Source organism: Mustela erminea, chromosome 14, assembly GCF_009829155.1.
Source record: "Mustela erminea isolate mMusErm1 chromosome 14, mMusErm1.Pri, whole genome shotgun sequence".
NCBI lineage: Eukaryota > Metazoa > Chordata > Mammalia > Carnivora > Mustelidae > Mustela > Mustela erminea.
In genome coordinates, this window is record NC_045627.1 from 22,773,618 (window position 1) to 22,793,720 (window position 20,103).

A 20,103-nucleotide genomic window follows, 5' to 3' on the forward strand; every position below is an offset into this window, starting at 1 on the left:
AGACTCAGAAACACACCCACCATATGCTCAGAGAATGAAAAACAGTTCAAGGCAGACTGATTTTTGGAGTGAAAAGATCACTTTGATTGACTTAAATGATAACCAACTAATATAATAGGAATCCTTAACAAAGTATTTCAAAATAAAAATAAATAAAATTTAATATAATTTAATTTTATAAAAATAAAATTCATCAAATAATCCCATGAAAAGATATCACAGTTTTTCATAAATAGAGCTCAAAAAGAGGAAAGCTGATAAACAACTGAATACATTTATTTAAAGTAGGATGGGGCACTTGGGTGGCTCAATTGGTTAAGCATCTGCCCTTGGCTCAGATCATGATCCCAGTATCCTGGGATCGTGCCCCACATCGGGCTCCTTGCTTGGCAAGGAATCTGCTTCTTCCTCCCCCTCTGCTGCTCCTCCTGCTTCTGCTCTCACTCACTCTCTATTAAATAAAATCTTGAAAAATAAAAAAAGGAGGGTAAAGGCCATAAAATTCCAAAACTATTCAAGAACTGTAAGCGATCTTACTGAGCTTGGCATCTAGTTTGGCAAGTAAAACAAAGCAAAGTAAAACCAAAATGTAAATAAAATGTAAAATTTAATAAAGAATAAAACTGTGCCCTGGTGCTAAAATATGTAGATGGCATAATCCACCTAATAACAGATACAACAAGGAATTTGTGCTGGTGTAAGGGAGGAGAAAGCACTGGAGGAAGGTTTCGGGGCCCTATGTGGTAATCTAATTGAGAGAATGTTTCCCCCAGTTTACATGGTCATGGATGACCATCACATCCTCACAAAGTCAAGGTCAGAAGAACACAGCAGCTCAAGACCCATGGGTTGGATGGGAGGTAGCACCTTACCTGAGATACCATTTGTCTTAGTCTACGAAAATCTGTCACAATCTCCCACCATTCTATGTAGGGGTCAGCCTGGCAAAGGTGATCATCTAAACTGAATACAGGTTTGCCTTTTGTTCTTGTCACTATTCCAGATAGATTTTCTTTTCTTTTCTTTTTTTTTTTTTTTTTTTTTAAAACCTTACTTATTTACTTGGGAGAGAGAGAGAGAGAAGGAGAAGAGGGAGGGGAGGAGGGAGAGGGAGAAGCAAACTCCCCAGTGAGCAGTGGTCCTGATGTGGAACTCGATCCCAGGACTCAGGAATCCTGACTTCAGCTGAAAATAGACACTTAATGACTGAGCCATCCAGACACCCTCCAGAAAGATTTTCTTGCAACTCATCTGCACCTAAAATTATCTGTCTCTGAAAGATTACAGCCACAAGAAACCCAATCTTAGATAAAACACACCTTCAGTCTTCCTTAATTGTATATAAATCATATGAAAGCATTTTCTCCTGGTCCAAAAGATGAACAAGTCAAGAGAGGAAAGGGAGTGTATTAGGAAAACTGCTCTCAGGAAAGGGGACATCGCATGTCCCCTTATTGGAAATGAGTATTCCTATTGACACTGATTCACTATAGGAAATAGAAGAGGTGATTGAAAAATAAATTATTCACCACTCTATAAAATTTATGAGAACAACTGAATATTACTTATGAGCTTCTTTCATGTCTTCTGGGTAGCAAGGCATCATTTCTCTTCTACCGAGCACATCAGTATGTTTGGAAAAGATTGAAATATATTTTAGATGGGCATGCTGAGAGTAGGAACAAGAATTTCAGCTTCTAACTTATAAATCGGTCTGATAGAAAGAGTCAGTAGCCTTGGGAGCTGGGTCACCGTGTTGGGATAGAATGGTCTTCACACTCAGTTTAGCATAAAAGCTACAGAACAATAAGGATTCAGAGCTAGTAACCTCCCTTCTGATTATTACTGCTCCCACATCTGGTAGATACAGAGAAAAGATGGGAATAAAAGTTTGGCTTCCACATTTCTGATCTATGGTATTTGTGAGAAGAACAATCATGATGACAGAAGAGTGACAAACGTAGACAAACATAGAAGGAAGTTTTGTTATGTAAAAGAAGATACCACCAAGAGCAGAGTAGGGTTTCCCATCCTCACACAGCCTTACAGACTGTGGAAGCCCTATCAAAAACAGACCAAAAAGAACCACACTGTTGTGAGGGAGAGGGGAGCTTTGAATTTTAGTGCCCTTTTTAGTGTCATAAATACCATCTTAGCTGAGAATCTAGCTAAGGAGTGAATCTTTGCTCCAGGGACAGTGGCCTCGCAGAGGGCTTCAAAGAGAGTCTCAAACTGCCCAGACAATGGAACTCCAGAGTTATACTTCAACAAAGAAAAGGTGTCCTCACCACTGGCACCTAAGCAAGACCATGGACCATCTGAAGACCCAGGGCAACAAGGAATGTCATGGCAAAGAGGAGAAGAAGCAGAGCGCCTAAAGCCACATTTTCATTCACGTCATCATGAGATCCCATTGGTGACACTCTCCCCCATATATCTCACTCCACACACCACCACGTAGATGCACACGAAGTCACTTCTTCGGCGGGGGGGGGGGGATTGCAGGAGGAGAAATTGGCATCACTGAAACACTGAATTTTTTGTTTCTATTTGTGTTTTTTTTTGTTTGTTTGTTTGTTTTTTATCCAAGAGAGATTAAATACTGCATAGTTGGGTTAATTAAAATTGGACTGGTTTATTTATTTATTTCTTCCTTCTAGCTAATAAGACATGAAGGTTTAAGGTATACTTTAAATTAGTTGCAGCCTAAAGAGAAGAAATTTAATTTCCTCTGCAGATTCAAGGTTCAATTTTGTCAGTAAAATCATGTGAACTAGCTATAAGAATAATGTTAATTCATGATCTTATTGTAAATTCATGATCTTGCTGACAAAGGAAAACAAGATTGTCAAATTAAAACTCAAGGAAAAAAAAACAATAAAGAACAGTTGGAAGAAGGAAGTCAATAATTTATATTAATAGAAAATAATGCAGTAAAATTTCCCAAAAATTCAAAGTGAAAGAGTAGAGAATAAACCATGAAAGAAAAAAAAAAATGAGATGGAAGACTGATCTGGAAGATACAATCTATAATTAGAGAAAGTAAAGAAAAAGGCAGCAGAACAAAAAAAGCATGGAAAGAGATAATTATAAAAGAAACTTTCCTCATTTAAAGAAGATCACATTTTTAAAAATTGAGTGTTTGCAGACTAACTTAATGAGAAGTATTACACAAGACACATCCTCTGGGAATTTTCAAATGTTAATGACAAAGAAAGTTAGAAGCTTCAGAGGGAAAAACACCTAAAGATATAAGAATTGGATTGGTGCCCAAACTCTACATCATTAAACACTGGAATATATATATATATATATACACACACACATACACATACACGTGTATATATACATGTATGTGTATGTGTGTGTATATATATATCATATATATATATATGATATATATATCTCATAAGGGAAAAGAAGTTTCAGCTTAAAAACATTATTCCAGCAAATATATCATTACGCTTATGAGAAAAAGACATTTTGAGATATACAGAAGAAATAAAAAAATAAGGCATCCTTTCTAAAAAATGAAAAGCAAGAAAGATAATTAATAATAAAATTTAAAAATAATTAGACTTTTGCCAAATAAAAAAAATAATAATAATTAGAAAAATAAGTACTATGATGCCCTGAACATGAGAATTTTAACAATGTTTCTGTGATTGCTATTCATTGAATATTCTATCTATTAAGCATTTACTAAGTGCCAGACATTTCATTAAGCTCTCTCGTTACAGTAACAATAGTCAATCTGTGACTCATCAGTTGTGTGAGGTAAATACTCCTAGACCCAATTTCTGCTCCCACATTCTCACTGATGACTCCCACCTGTTAAGTAACTTCTCTGCGAGCAGGCTAAATTTCCTGTGTATGTATGTGTCTATGAAAAGGTTTATAAATATTAGTAAAAAAAAATTTAATAACCCCAAATTAATAAATACTAAACAGTCTCTATTCTTCCTTTTACAAAATAAAGAATTAAAAAATCTCCACAATTATATAAATTATATGAATCCATATCCTTTGCTAGTGAAAATGTTATGACATTTCTGAATATAGACAGAACTCTAAACAAGCAGTCAAATCAAATCAGGTTTTGGACAGATGTTTAGGATGCAACTTTGAGAAGAAGACCAGTTTGTAAATTCTAGATAATTCATTTTGTTGTGACCTATCAAACCCATGTCTTCTCAGCACAGGTTCTCATATCTGATCACTGAAAACCAAATTTAAAAGAACCTTTTCGTCTGCTTCTCATAAGAAGACCTCTCCTGGGACACCTGGGTGGCTCAGTTGGTTAAGCTGCTGCTTTCGGCTCAGGTCATGATCCCAGCATCCTGGGATCAAGACCCGCATCGGGATCCTTGTCCAGCAGGGAGACTGCTTCTCTCTCTGCCTCTGCCTGCCATTCTGTCTGCTTGTGCTCTCTCTCTGACAAATAAATGAATAAAATCTTTAAAAAAAAAAAAAAAAAAAAGAAGACCTCTCCTTTAATAAATCATCAATTTTCTTTTTTTTTTTTTAAGATTTTATATATTTATTTGACAGAGAGAAATCACAAGTAGATGGAGAGGCAGGCAGAGAGAGAGAGAGAGAGGGAAGCAGGCTCCCTGCTGAGCAGAGAGCCCAATGCGGGACTTAATCCCAGGACCCTGAGATCATGACCTGAGCCGAAGGCAGCGGCTTAACCCACTGAGCCACCCAGGTTCCCTAAATCATCAATTTTCTAAAAACTACTTTTGTAAAGCGTATGCCTGGAACATGGCCACTTGGAGTATTGGGCTTCAGAAACATTTTTATTTGATCTCTTCTCATAGTAACATGGTCGATCCCACTAGAAATTTGCCATCTAGCGGGGAGACAACATTAGTACAATGCAAAGTCAAGGGGCAATAATGTGCACTAATAAATTAATGTATTATTCAGTGCTATTAGAACACAAGGGATTTATAATGGGTGGGTATTAGTGGAGTTCCATTATTGCATAATAAAGGTAAAATGACTTTAGGGTAGCCAGGTTGCAACATGTAGGGGAGAATTTAGAAGTCAGGCTTGAAGGAGGCCCCAAAGGATGGGCGGGCAGGTATAGAGGAAACTGGAAATCACTCTACAAACAAGAGAAGCACAGCAAAGGTATAGTGCACTAGCCACACATGGGATGGAGGATATAACCCAGAAGAAAGGAGACACATGGGGACACCTGGATGGCTTAGTCAGTTAAGGGTCTGCCTTCTGCTCAGGTCATGATCCGAGGATCCTGGGATCGAATCCCACATCAGGCTCCTTGCTCAATGCCTGCTTCTGTCTCTGCCACTCCCCCTGCTTGTGCACACTCTCATTCTCTCTCTCTCTCTCTCTCTCTCTCTCTCTCTGACAAATAAATAAATAAGTAAATATAACTTAAAGGAGAATCAAGAGGTTATTCAGACTGAGCTGGAGGTTAAACTTCATCAAAACATTCTAGAGTTCAAATATCTGGCATGTGATTGCGTTACAGCTGGTACCTGGCCTGGGATGAAAATGGTGGTTATCGGTGTTAAAAATCCAGTACCGTAGCAGTCAACTAGAAACCAAGGTCCATAAAGAAATAAAAAAATATGACATGTGAATGAAAGAAGAATTTTGGGGGCTCCTAGGTGGCTCAGTTGGTTAAGCAACTGCCTTCTGCTCAGGTCATGATCCCAGAGTCTCGGGATCGAGTCCGTGTCAGGCTCCCAGCTTCATGGAGAGTCTGCTTCTCCCTCTGACCTTCGCCCCTCTCAGGCGCACTCATTCTCTCTCTCTCTTTCTCAAATAAATAAATAAAATCTTTTTAAAAAAGGATTTTTAAAAAGATTTTATTTATCTATCTATTTATTTATTTGAAAGAGAGAAGGAGAAAATGTGCATGTGAGGGGTGGGGGGCAGAGGAAGAGCAGCAGAGCGGGAGGGAGAAAGACAAGCAGATTCCACACTGGGCTTGGAGCCTGACTCAGGGCTCCATCTAATGACCCTAAGATTATAACTTGATATGAAACCAAGAGTGAGATGCCCAGGCGCCCTGAGGGAAGGCTGCGTATAAGGAAGTATTCCAAAAGTGGGACAGATGGAATTGGCCACAGCAGTCACCTTCTGCTTGTTTAATGTCCTCTGGGCTTGCATATACAAAGTAGAGAATGTCAAATATTCTAAAAAGCTAAAAACCTCTGTAAGTCTGCTTTATGAAGTGCTGATTAAAAGAACTGAATACCAATATAACGAACAGATTTCCGTTTCATTTATCCATTACTGAGAATACTAAGCATTTCCTTATCTCCATCACTTTCAGAAGTTCTCTTGCTAGGTGTCTATCTATACATATTCATCACTCTGACAGCAGAATCAAGAATAAAAATTCAAAAAAAAAAGAATAAAAGTTCAGATAAGAAAACAGGATGTGCATTGCTTTATCTTTTAAATATGAGACATACATAAAAATAGACCTACAAAGTCAGCTTCTTAGAACGAGCAATAAAAAGAAGCACAACGTATATTCACTTTTATCCCGATAAGCACAGAACAGCAACACATATGATCCTTTGGGTTGTGGATAGTCTTAATGCCCCTTTCTTCTCCTAAAAGTCAGTAACAAAAGAGCACATCCAAAAGAAATCCTAGATTCCCTGCCTTGGCGATTATAAGTCTACAGATTATTCCCACTCAGGCAGTGAGAAGATTGGACCAAACGCATAGAGAAGACTTCCGAAGTCATAACCATTCTTAAGCTGAGTGTCTGGATGACATTGGATGAGCCTTGATCCTAAACCCACACAAATACCTCAAAGACAAGGGACAGGTTCAATATTGACTGAATTCTTTCATCACTCTTCTAGGAATAACCCCTTAGAGAAAGTTTGGCCACTGTGCATTACATACTGCAGTTCATTTGTCAGACTAGTAAAATTATTTTAAGATTTAACTGTGTTACACCACTAACAGGATTCCTGAAGAAGGCAAAAACTTAGATGGCTTAATTTAGGACTGGTTTATTGCAAGACATTTTCTACTTTCATTATTAATCCTATCAAGGATTGAAGGAAAAATGAGTTCTTATTTTCAGGGAGATGTAGCTAGAAAAGACAAGCTAAATAAGTCCAGGGAATTCTTTTTTTTTTTTTTTTTTTCAATCACATATAACTTTCTACTGTACTTTTAAACTTATATGATCGACAGTGATAAATGGAAAAAGTATCCACTGGCATCAAAGGACATTTTTCAAGAAACAAAACAAATGAATATAAAGGCAAATCAGTTATATTTCATCCAATTTTCAATGTTGTCTTACTATTTTCAATTAGAAATATGTGTATTCATATTTTCAATTAGAAATATGTGTATTCATATTCCCACCTCCTTCCGAAACCAGAAGAGAAATAGCTGAGAAATACAAGGGTTGGAAAGATTCCAAATTCTTCCACCCAGACTGTTTTTAAAGTTCTGATGAGAAGCTAAGAATGAAAAAAAACATGACTAATATATTGAACTGTGATGTTTGTCCCTTGATTCATTTCTGAGACTAAGACATAATTTGCTTTCTGAGCAATAACATAGCACAGGTCCTTGCAACGTGAACCCCAAGACACACCAACAGGATCTTTCAAACAAGCATGTTTCCTGCCATCCAGCCCTCTAAGAAGCCCGAGCCTTCACCAGGGGCATTTGCTTTTCAGGTAAGAACATCTCTGCCCTGGCCCCCTCAATCCTTCCTGTTAACAGGTGCATAGCCAAAAGTAGACTGACAAGAGCCTCTTGGGAGAGATCAAGAGCCCAAGTGAATGGATTTGCATATCAAAATGTTTTTACTGTTAAAAATCTGTCCCCAGTATATATAAAGGGGTAAACAAAATGTCTACCATTAATTTATAGTCTCAGATACTATGTCAGCTCAATAACATTGCTCACTTTTTAATGACGCAGATAAATCAATATGAAGTTGAGAATAGAGAACCATTTTTTTTTTTTTAAGTGGACTCTTTTCACTTTCTTAACATTGTTTCACACTCACAACCATCGATTTTATGTTTCTCCTAGCACTGGCACATGTATGCTTTCTATGCTTCTGTCCTTGTGGCCATTGGATTGGACAGATGTTTCTACATGTGGGGGATCAATGTCGGCCTCACGGCTGCCTCATGAAGCTCAGCAAGAAAGTCTTTCCTGGATGGCAGAAAAATTAAGTCAAATCAAGCATTTTTATTTTGCCGTAAACTACTAACACTGGAGAATAAGCAGCAAATGGTGGATATCTCCACGCAAGGAGGTTTTCAATAAAACGAAAGAACAGTAACAATTTGCCAACATACCAATGATGACTGTAACTTCGATCTCCAAACCCAAAATTTACTTACGGTTTTCTTGACAATGCACAGTTCTCAGTTACTCAACAATTAACAAGAGGCTTTATGTGTCAACTTCAATATAAAACAAAATACGCCATACTTTACCTTATTTGTAGGTCGGGTATGCAGTGTTCAGGAACATGACAGAGCAAATTCCTGTTAATAAAAAGAAGTAATGAGTCAAGCGCACTTTCAAATGTGAATCCGAGTGATTAGTTATGCAATTAAGGCAAAACTACTTGTTACCTATCAAATATTTCCTCATAACTTCCAGGACTGATATAATTTTTATAATTCTCCCTATATATTCTCACAAACAGAAATTTTTATAATTCTCCCTATATATTCTCATATACAGAAATCAACATAAGGTGTGACTGTATCATTAAAAATTGTTACTTCTCATTAAATGTGTATTAACAATACTTTCAGTGGTTTTTAGGTCCAGATACTATCGGATCATTTGAAAGCTAATTCTTCCAGTTTCACAAGAAATATGGAAATAAAGCATAAAAAATGTTGTGGTTAGTTTCAGTAAACAAGAAGTTTTAGCCAACCTGGACATTTAAATATACGCAAATGTGTACACTAACATATACAGTAGTTATACCTGAGGAATAAAATAATTGGCATTAAAAATCCTTCTTCTTATACACATTCAGTACGTTCATTTATTCACAAATACAAGTATATTTCACATTGTAATGCTTTGGCTTTTTGGAAAAGACGAAATAAAGTTTGGGGCAAAATAATTGAAATATCAATAATTTGTTTAGCATTGTATTTCGCATATCAAAAAATAGAAAGTTTATTGTGCTGGCTTCAGGACAAGGTATCTAACTTCATATTTGGGCAAGATAACTAAGCTATCACCTAAACTAATATTAACAAAATATGCTCCTTAAATTCATCAGGTTTCTTTGTTTTGTTTTGGGATTTTTGTCTGTTTGTTTTTTTAAGCAACCTAACTTTTCTCTGTAAATGAGATGACGAAAGTATAATACCATTTTGGTAGAACAAGGCAGGCTCCTGATAATGAGAGTAATTTCTTTTTTTTTTTTTTTTAAGATGTTATTTATTTATTTGACAGAGAGAGAGATCACAAGTAGGCAGAGAGGCAGGCAGAGACAGAGAGTGAAGCAGGCTCCCTGCTGAGCAGAGAGCCCGATGGAGGGCTCAATCCCAGGACCTTGAAATCATGACCTGAGCCGAAGGCAGAGGCTTAACCCACTGAGCCACCCAGGCGCCCCAATTCCCTTTTGAAAGTAAAGTATAGTTCCCAAGGAAAACATGACAAATATTTTTTATCTTAAACTTTATAAAGTCATATTTATATATATAACATATCATACATAAAAGATATGTTGTGTGTAGTACAGTACATCATAGGATGTGTTGTATATTTAATAGATAGCACAAACTATAAGATATGTCAAATTCTAAAACTAATATAATATGTTCACTTTTTCTAAATGTAGAAATGGTAAATTAAAAGTGGATCCAGATATTTTTGCTAATACTAGGTGTTTTAATATAAAAACTCAATCCAATCGTGTATAGTAAAATAAAAAGACACATAATCAGAAAAGTGTTAAGATACACAGGCATATAATCACAGAAGAAAGAACCTCAGAGGGCATGGAGACTGATCCCCACATTTTAGGGGAGGTATAAAATGGTGCTCTGGAAGGCAGTGTACTGTTAAAGGTCATGTAACATCTTGGTACCAGAGCTCGAGCTAGGATTCATCTTAAAAGGAACTACCGTCACTTTAAAAGATATCACATGAAAATAAATTCAACTGTATGAAGGACCTATAAATAATTCACTTGTTGAACTTAGAATATTTATTTGTGGAAATCAAATGAATATAAAGTGAATCCAAGTTATGTCCCAATGTGCAAAGACGATGGAAAGATCTGATGCTAAAACTGTTCTTCTTAAGAAGCTTTAAAAATCTTTAATTTTTGCTTTAATATTTTCCAATTTTGTATTCATCAGAAAGATACAAAAATAAATGTTTATCTATGATTCAGTCGCTCTATCTTTGTTCTTCAGCTGCACAAAAATGAGAAATACAGATTTATAAGTTTATAAACCCATACCTGGAATTGTTTTCCTTTTAGTTCATAATTGAAAATAATTGACTATATATTTGTATATATAACTATTTATCCAAAAACTTGGATAACTATTTATCCAAAAACTTGGATAACTATTTATTCAAAAAGTGCCATATTGCCAAATACGAATTCTCATTGGAAACAGACAAATTTCAGAGGTTCTCAAGAGTTGCTGGGCCATTGCTATTAACTGCATAAACATTTTATGTGTTCATTTAATACATATTTATTGGTCATTCTGTAGCTATGTAATTAGCATTTTTCTAGACATCTGGGATATACCAGTAAACAATTTTTTTTAAATCTTGTACTCTGGCAATTATAATAAAGCTATATGCAATAACCATGAAAGAAGCAGACTTTGTTTTCGTAGGTGGTGAGAGTGACAAATGGTCAGTTAGGGAAGGAGGGTTGCGAGTGGGATGGCAGCAGCTTGAGATACTGAATCGAGTGGATGACAGGAAGATTTGAGCACGGTCTTGAATAATCTTTGTTTAATGCCTCCAAAGTCTATCATAATGCTTGCTTGCTTTAAGTTAAGATACTATATAAATTAGTAAAAATAATCAAATTTGCTTGAATGTCAAAAGAAATAAACTAATTTTGTTTCATGACTTTTCACAGAAAAATATCTAGGCATAGGCACTTCCCATTCTGCAGACTTTTTCAGGACTGCCTTCGACATGCTGTCATTTTATTATTAGTAGTAGTTTTTTTAACACAAACATGTTAAAAATATATCCAAAATATATCTCTGTCTGCTTTGACAAGCAGGGTGCATATGGAAATGGATAAAAAGGCAACAATACATTACAAGTAAGTCCTGGATCACTGCTGTGTACTAAATCGGGGTACAGCTTAAATAGAAGTGGTTCAGGTCAGTCCTAGTGCAGGAAAGTTCTACCACAGAATATTCTGTCTTCAGAATAACCACACTAAGCTCCTCAAAAGTCCTCCGTTGAGCTTGTCAGGAGAAAATTAGGACGATATCAGCCTTCATGTAATGATCTGATTGCTTCTGGGATTAATTAGTAAAAGACCCAGCACAGATTTTGATATCCACTAAGATATCTTTTGTGCTCAAGGCCTCATGATTATGACCATCAAGTAGATGTTAACACAGAACAAGGCAACAAGTGTGTCAGGGTTGAAGCTTTTTTTGAATTGTTTATTTGGTAAATTTTGCAGTGAAGAGCCTCACCCATCAGTATCAAACTGCTATGAAATTTCTCTATAACTGCTTTCAGACGTAGAGTTCAGTGTTTATAAGAGATAATTTTATTGCCTAATGATAATATGCATGTCAATAATCTCATTTATTCAAGAATGTGGATTATAATATTATTACCTCACATTTTAGCAATGCACACACACAAACACACACACACACTCTATTTTGTGAGCACATAATCTTAGAGATTTCTTTCCATTCAAATGTGATATTTTTTCAACATTTACTTATTGTAATTTAGCCAGCAGCTAAGATCTTACGAAGTTCTCATATGAGTATCATAATCATCACCTCTGCTGAAAAATCACACCAAAAATGATGTGATAATGTTTGTCACATATACAGTTCTTCTAATAAATTGATTTAAAAAAGAGTAAAATATTATAGCCCTTTCTTTCATACCTAATGTATGTATTATCAAGAAGTCCTAAAAATAAATTATATAAAATATGTTTATTTTTAGGAAAAAAAATTACTAAGAAAGAATAAAGCTGAATTTCATCTCAGTTATAGTTTTATAATTATGTGTTTGAAGATCTTTAAGATAAATATTTGATAATAAAATTCACCCAGATATCCATACTGATAAAGACAGACAAAATTTTTTTGATAATCATACTACATGTTCTGCAAAAAGCTGGTAAACCCCAGTCAAAAATTCACCAAAAACAGCTTAACATAACTGAAACAGACAAAAAAAAAATCCCCTCTCATTTATATCCCCAAAATGGATTATATTTTATATCTTGATATTGAGTTGCTGGGCTTAATCAATAAGCTTCAAACTTGTTTTCATGCAGCATCACGCAGGGTGAGAAAAACAAACTAGATCAGGGTTCATCGTGGTATCTGATGGAGCTGATCCAAGGACACCTCAAACCAGGAGATGCAAAATTTCCTAGTAAAATCCCAAATGCCATCCTAGGGAAGCAGAATTATGTATTCCCTAAAATGGTTGTAACCTGCTCTGGAAACACAATATGATTAATAAGGCATCCGATCATGAGCTAATTATTTCCATAAGTGGAGGCGTGGGAGGGAAGACGCTTGGGACTTAATTTTTTTTTTTTTAAGATTTTATTTATTTGAGAAAAAGACCACAAGCAGGAGGGGGAGCAGCAGAGGGAAAAACAGACTCCCCACTGAGTAAGGATCCTATTGCGGGAGTTGATCCCAGGACAATGGGATCAAGACTTGAACTGAAGGCAGATGCTTACCCACTGAGCCACCCAGGCACACCAGGAGTTTAAAATTTAAAAAGAGCTGGAGCAAATAATCCTAAAATTTGTATGGAATCTTATGTTTATAAAAAATAAAAAATTTAAAAAAAATTTGTATGGAATCAGAAGAGACCCCGAATCACTAAGGAAGTGTTGAAAAACAAAAATAAAGCTGGGGGCATCGCGTTACCTGATTTCAAGCTTTATTACAAAGCTGTGATCACCAAGACAGCATGGTACTGGCATAAAAACAGACACATAGACCAGTGGAACAGAGTAGAGAGCCCAGATATGGACCCTCAACTCTATGGTCAATTAATCTTCAACAAAACAGGAAAATATATACAGTGGAAAAAAGACAGTCTCTTCAATAAATGGTGCTGGGAAAACTGGACAGCTATATGTAGAAGAATGAAACTCGACCATTCTCTTACACCGTACACAAAGATAAGCTCAAAATGGATAAAAGACCTCAACGTGAGACAGGAATCCATCAGAATCCTAGAGGAGAACATAGGCAGTAATCTCTTCGATATCAGCCACAGCAACTTCTTTCAAGATATGTCTCCAAAGGCAAAGGAAACAAAAGCGAAAATAAACTTTTGGGACTTCATCAAAATCAAAAGCTTCTGCACAGCAAAAGAAACAGTCAAAAAAACAAAGAGGCAACCCACGGAATGGGAGAAGATATTTGCAAATGGAAGTACAGACAAAAGGTTGATAGCCAGGATCTAAAATGAACTCCTCAAACTCAACACACATGAAACAGGCAAACATATCAAAAAATGGGCAGACGATATGAACAGACACTTCTCCAATCAAGACATACAAATGGCTATCAGACACATGAAAAAATGTTCATCATCATTAGCCCTCAGGGAGATTCAAATTAAAACCACATTGAGATATCACCTTACACCAGTTAGAATGGCCAAAATTAACAAAACAGGAAACAACATGTGTTGGAGAGGATGAGGAGAAAGGGGAACCCTCTTACTTACACTGTTGGTGGGAATGCAAGTTGGTGCAGCCTCTTTGGAGATTCCTCAAGAAATTAAAAATAGAACTTCCCTATGACCCTGCAATTGCACTCCTGGGTATTTACCCCAAAGATACAGATGTAGTGAAAAGAAGGGCCATCTGTACCCCAATGTTTATAGCAGCAATGGCCACGGTCGCCAAACTATGGAAAGAACCAAGATGCCCTTCAACAGACGAATGGATAAGGAAGATGTGGTTCATATACACTATGGAGTATTATGCCTCCATCAGAAAGGATGAATACCCAACTTTTGTAGCAACATGGATGGGACTGGAAGAGATTATGCTGAGTGAAATAAGTCAAGCAGAGAGAGTCAATTATCATATGGTTTCACTTATTTGTGGAGCATAACAAATATCATGGAGGACAAGGGGTGTTAGAGAGGAGAAGGGAGTTGGGGTAAGTTGGAAAGGGAGGTGAATCATGAGAGGCTATGGACTCTGAAAAACAATCTGAGGGGATTGAAGTGGCGGGGGTGTGGGAGGTTGGGGTACCAGGTGGTGGGTATTTTAGAGGGCACGGATTGCATGGAGCACTGGTGTGGTGAAAAAATAATGAATACTGTTTTTCTGAAAATAAATAAATTGAAAAATTTAAAAACAATGACAGATGCACACTCTTATGCTATACTCTGGGCTTCATACACTTGGCTGAGATGCCTCACCTCTCCGGGTCGGGGGGATGAGGGGGAGCAGGTTCCTTTTACTGTGTATTAGGAAGGTTATCTTTAGGACACACTTATACAGAATCTGCCTCACTCGACAAATAATAGCTTGTATCTCTTGTCTTTCAAATTACACTTTGCTTTCATTGCCCTTCCCTTACTCCAATGCAGCAGGCGAGGGAAGTATCCTTCCTAAAGGTGTTGATGGGTAGTACAGAGAAAGGGGAGTGGGTGTTTGCAAGCAGGAGGATCATGACCATGACCGTGGAATGAACCCTACAGTGTATCTTGAGTGGGAAGTGGCTACTTCAGTAAACAATTGAAGATGGGGCCCTTCTGCATGTAAGATGTCAAATGTTAACAATCTTCCAAGTATTTAACTGAATGGTTGTACAGCATTAGGAATGATCTCTATGAAAAGTTTCTATTCCCTGGTTCAGGAAAATCTGTAAGACTCCCAAAGAAAATAACTGTAAGAACATAATGGTCACTTTGTTTCCTCTCTAGAGTATTTCTCTGTAGAGGCTTAAAGAGGGTACAGTTACTGCAAAACCAAAAATGAAATGTGAAACATAAAAATATAAATGAAAGAACAGGTTCTATGCAAAGTCATATTTGCATAAACATGACATTCTGAACGTCTTCCTTGGAAGGCAGTGCTTGGGGGTTATTTAAATGATCTGGTTTGTTTATCAGGACGGTAATGAAGAACTGTGTCCTGCCCACAATGCCCATAAAGCAGCAGGCTGCCGAGCCAAGTTGTCTCATTGACATTTGTTCCCAGGGTACTCTGCCCAATCAAATGGTATCACTGTTATGGCATCAATAATAATCACATATGTTTGCCCACTTTTAATTATGATGATGTTCTATTTCTTTCAACAAGAAATCGATGCCCTCAGTTTATCATTTTTATTGAATTTGATTTATGCCAAAGAAGTGATTTTATGCTCTGAAATTAAAGATAAAAGGAAAGCCAAACTAGAAACCTTTGCCCTTTGAGGAATTTTTTCCTTCTTCATTTTAACTTGAACCTTGTAAACTTACTAGATGACTTGCAATGGAAGTATATTTAATGTTATTTTCCTATAATTATATATTTTAATTTTAAATCTTAAGGAGGGAAGAAACTGAAATAACTGATTTCTGCCCAATGTCATAAGGTTGTAGTGTTGATGACACATCTAGAAGGAAGGGGATAATTAAATACAACTCTATCTTTGATTGTAGCATTAATTTATTTTAATGTCTATTTTAAATATTTTCACTTCTAAATTAAACTGGTTTAATCTTAAGGATATGGTGATTAAAGGGAAAAAAAAAACTTATGTTGAAACAAAATCTACATAACAGCGTGGCAAATAGTTTCATTATCCCAATTATAGCTTCCATTACACTACATTTACAATGATATAGCTATGTAACAGCAGAGTGGGTAAGAACATAAAGAAGCTGTTTCTCTGTCTTGAATTCCCATCAAAGTAGACCACAATTCTTAGGTGGCTTAAAATAAGAAAAAAACTACCACTCAAACAAACAAGCAAACAAAAACTGAATGATGTTCCAGCAATCTTCCAATCTCATCACACCACTCCAGGCAACCCCCACGTTCCAAGCCATGATCAATTTCCATGTGCCGTTTTGGGCGCTGTGGCTATGAGAAGGACAAGACATAGTGTAGAGACAATGCAAGAGGATCCGTTAGTATTTGGACAAAATATGGGAGAAACATAATTATTTTTAAAAATCAGCTTTTTCTTAAGGAACAGTCAGCACAGAGGAGGCATTTTGTATTACCTACTTTGGTTGGGGCCCTGCAATTTGGTTTTGGTCCCGCTATGAAACAGATACTGCTATCATCCTGTAAACTCCTATGAGAAAAGCAAGTGATTTGAGGTCCTACAGCATGTGAAGAAGTGGCAGAGGCAGTATCTGGCCTGGAAGCCGGGTTCCTTCCTCAGTGAAACAATGCCCCACCACACAGATGTGCACACACTGAAGAAAAGGACAATACCCAAAGCATTTCTTTTTCCTTTGCCTTAAGCAAGGACTCAACAAAAGTTACCATCAGAAGTTGAACACAGGCTTTAATCCCTTCAATTGTTTCAGTATCATCCTAAACACAAACAGTGTGTATTCCTTTCACCAAAATGCATTAAATCCCAGAATTCCCAAGGGATTTCAGTGAGAAATGATGTGATGAACACAGCGAATGCAGGGTCCAAAATGATGTCAAAGAAATAAAACCATGCATTTATAAATGCCTCCACATCATCATTCATTTCTGCTGCAACGAGTTAATTTGTTGAGTTCTGGATCATTTCTAAAGTTTAGGCATGGCTCAGAGAATGTCTGATTACATGCAAACATAAGAAATGCCAGGTCCTAGGACCGTTATAGGGAGCCTGAGAAGGCAAGGCTTTTCAAGGAAACTAGGTTATGAATGAGAGTACTGCCCTTATCCTTAGAAAGTTGAATGCCCTTGTCTCTTCCAAGACATGACGGGGCACACTTCTCTGTGGGAAGGAACAGGGATGAAAGTTTCTGGCTCATGCGAAGGTGTTCTGTCAATATGTTGCATGTTCATCATGAATATACACTTTGTTCCCTCTGGACATTTCATTTTGAACATACTAAGCCACTTTAATGCAGATTAACAGATTTACTTTCTAAATATACTCAGATGAAGCTAATTTGGTCAATCCTGTTCAGCCTCCCCTGTGACAAGGCACAGTCCAGAGGCTTACACAGAAAGTAATCACTAAATAGGACAAAAGAGTAAGAGGCAAACCCCTCCTTTTACTTGAAGGTCAGACTCAGCATTCTGTCCACACCAAACTACCAAACAACTAAATCCAATGGTCCTCATGCAGCAGCTGACAGAAATCAAAACCAAGTGGCTCGGGAATTCCCCAGGTCACCAAGAGAATCCGATGCCCACGTTGTATTTAAACAGTGACAGGAAATCCATATGGAAATCGGCACCAGCATTATTAACAGTGGAGAACCCAGGGGTCTGCTCTCCGGATATGGTCTTTAAAACACACCCCTGTGTAGAAGGGACAGAAATTGATGAGGTCATTTCCATTTCCTCTCTGCTTTTAATTTCAATGGCAACAGTGAAAGTATACCTCCATCCAAAACCACTAGTCATGTTACCAAGGTCCAATTATAAAGTAAATAAATGCACGACAACATAAATGCATACATACATACAGAAAACAGAAATCAAAGACATCAAGTTTTATTTTGCTTTTTTCTTTGTTTAATTTCAGAATTATGACTACTGGCTTTGTGTTGAGAGTTGTAAGAGCTGATGTATGTGAGATGACTCATCCAGTGCTAGGTCCTTATAACTGCAGCTCAGAGACAGCCTTCACCACCCCCTTGCCAGTTTGCTTGGGAGATAACCTGGAGGAGCGGGAGCAGAGTTAGAGAAAGCACAGTACTTGTGGAAATTCAAAAGCTAAGGTCATTAGTTTATAAAGGTGTGCTCTGTCCTCGTATACCAGATAGCAGGCACCAATCAGCAGCTTTGCATAGAATATTATGTCCTTAGATAACTTCTTTGGGGACAGAACATGTCCCTTCTGTCACATACATAGGAACAACCCAAATGACATTTTTCCCACTTTTTGGTTCACAGATGCTCTGTTTCTGAAGCGGTATAGACTTTGGCTCATACAGCTGGCTGGGCACGCATGTCTACTCCCCTATAAGATTTCCAGGTCCTAGGGTGGAGAGGGCATGTCTTAATAGTTGTTAGCCCCTCAGTTTTCCATGTTACTTGGAAAATAGCAACTATTCACTAAATAGGAGTATTATGGCCATATGCAGGCCACAAACCCATCAGCTACATGTAGGACTATGTGACATTTCATGTTCTGATTCTGCAGGGACAATGTCCATCTGCATTACCCCTTCATGGTAAAAGTCACAGAGAAAAGAGATGACTCCTCCCCATGGGTCTACAGTGATCCATCACTAGCTAATCAATTATCATGCAAATGCATATTGTTTCTTCTTGAAACCAGGACATAATTACCAAACCAGAAAGACATGTTGCTTAGAATAACTACCGTATGTCATGTTAAATAAGTTCCAAATATATCCCAGGTAGGTTTCCAAAAGAGTGACTCTAGAAACCTCTGATTTCCACCCAGTCGAGAGTGATACGTTCTCCTTCCTCCTTTGCTTTTATTCTCCAAAGTACAGGGAGAAGACAACGAATGAAAAAGCAGCCCTTGTTCCACACTCGCTAAGTTTCCCTCCATACTTTTCAGCATATTCACGGGTGACAATCACCCCAGGATGCATTGTCATGTGAAGAAGACTTCAGACACTGACCTCTGATTTCATTCCAAATCTTCTGCCTGTGTGGATACTAATGGCTGTATTGGTCTCCGCCCTCCTCAGGCCTCATAGGACACCTCCCCACTGTTTGGGTTGTTGCTATGATTAGTGTTAAGGTCCTCTGGGAAGATTTGCTTTTGTGGAGGTGGTGCTTCCAAGAAAATAAGAAATATACTCTGGTCCCCAAACTGTTCCTTAAGTGTATTACTGTTAAAAAAAAAAAAAGTAATAAATCAAATGGTACCTATTTATGATTATACAGTAGTATGATTAAGGCACAACTGGTTTTTGCACTATAAAAAATTGGCAAGTGGCAGAGCAGCGGAGCATAAAATCATAACTTTTAGAAGTCTGCTCTGGGGAGAGTGTGGTCTCAGGTCCCTCAGGGTCATAGAAATACCTGGGGTATCTGAGGGTGGCAGAGCTCCCAGGTATCAGTGTGGGGAAGCCGACTAAAAAGAAGGACTGAGCAGTGAGCTCTCAGCTCGGGATTACCTTAAACCATCATCAGCGGCACAGTCAGCCCACCGCTTTTCAAGCAGGGACCCCGCAAGTGGCAGATTCAGGCAGACTCCCGTTCCTCCTCTGGGAGGAGTGGTGCGGGAGTGCATGGCAGGAATCTGCTGGGTTTAGGGACTCCAAGTGGAGCTGTGCACCAGAGACAGAAATGCTTGGCCACAGGCCTGATGAGCAGGGAGTGCGGCCAGACAGGAGGGAGATGGGACTGATTGACCGCTTTTTTCCGAGGGCGTATTGAGGGGTGGGGCCCAAGTTCCGCTCCTCCAGGCAGAGATTGGGAGGCTGCCATCTTCATTCCCATCCTCCAGATCCCTACAGAAAGCGTTCAGGGAACAAAAGCTCTCAAAAGTAAACCTGAGCAGATTACTTAGCCTGGCCCCTGACAAGGGCACTGTAACTCTGCATCTGGCAAAGGCATTTGAGAATCACTACTAAAGACCCCTCCCTCAGAAAATCAGCAAGAACATCCAGCCAAGACCAAGTTCATGGATCAACAAGAATTACGGGACTCCACAGAAAAGGGAAAGCAACACATAGAATTTATGGCTTTTTCCCCATGATGCTTCACTCTTGCAAAGTCAATTTTTTAAA

At 37.8% G+C, this 20,103-nt stretch overlaps 1 protein-coding gene across 1 annotated transcript in view; it reads right to left on the minus strand.

The window, feature by feature from the left end:
- PCDH15 (protocadherin related 15) overlaps positions 1-20,103 on the minus strand; it is a 1,723,534-nt gene that overhangs the window by 1,047,908 nt on the left and 655,523 nt on the right. The window contains exon 3 of the mRNA XM_032313059.1: positions 8,466-8,516. The gene's annotated coding sequence lies outside the window, so the exon portion shown is untranslated. The remainder of the gene's footprint in view (positions 1-8,465; positions 8,517-20,103) is intronic.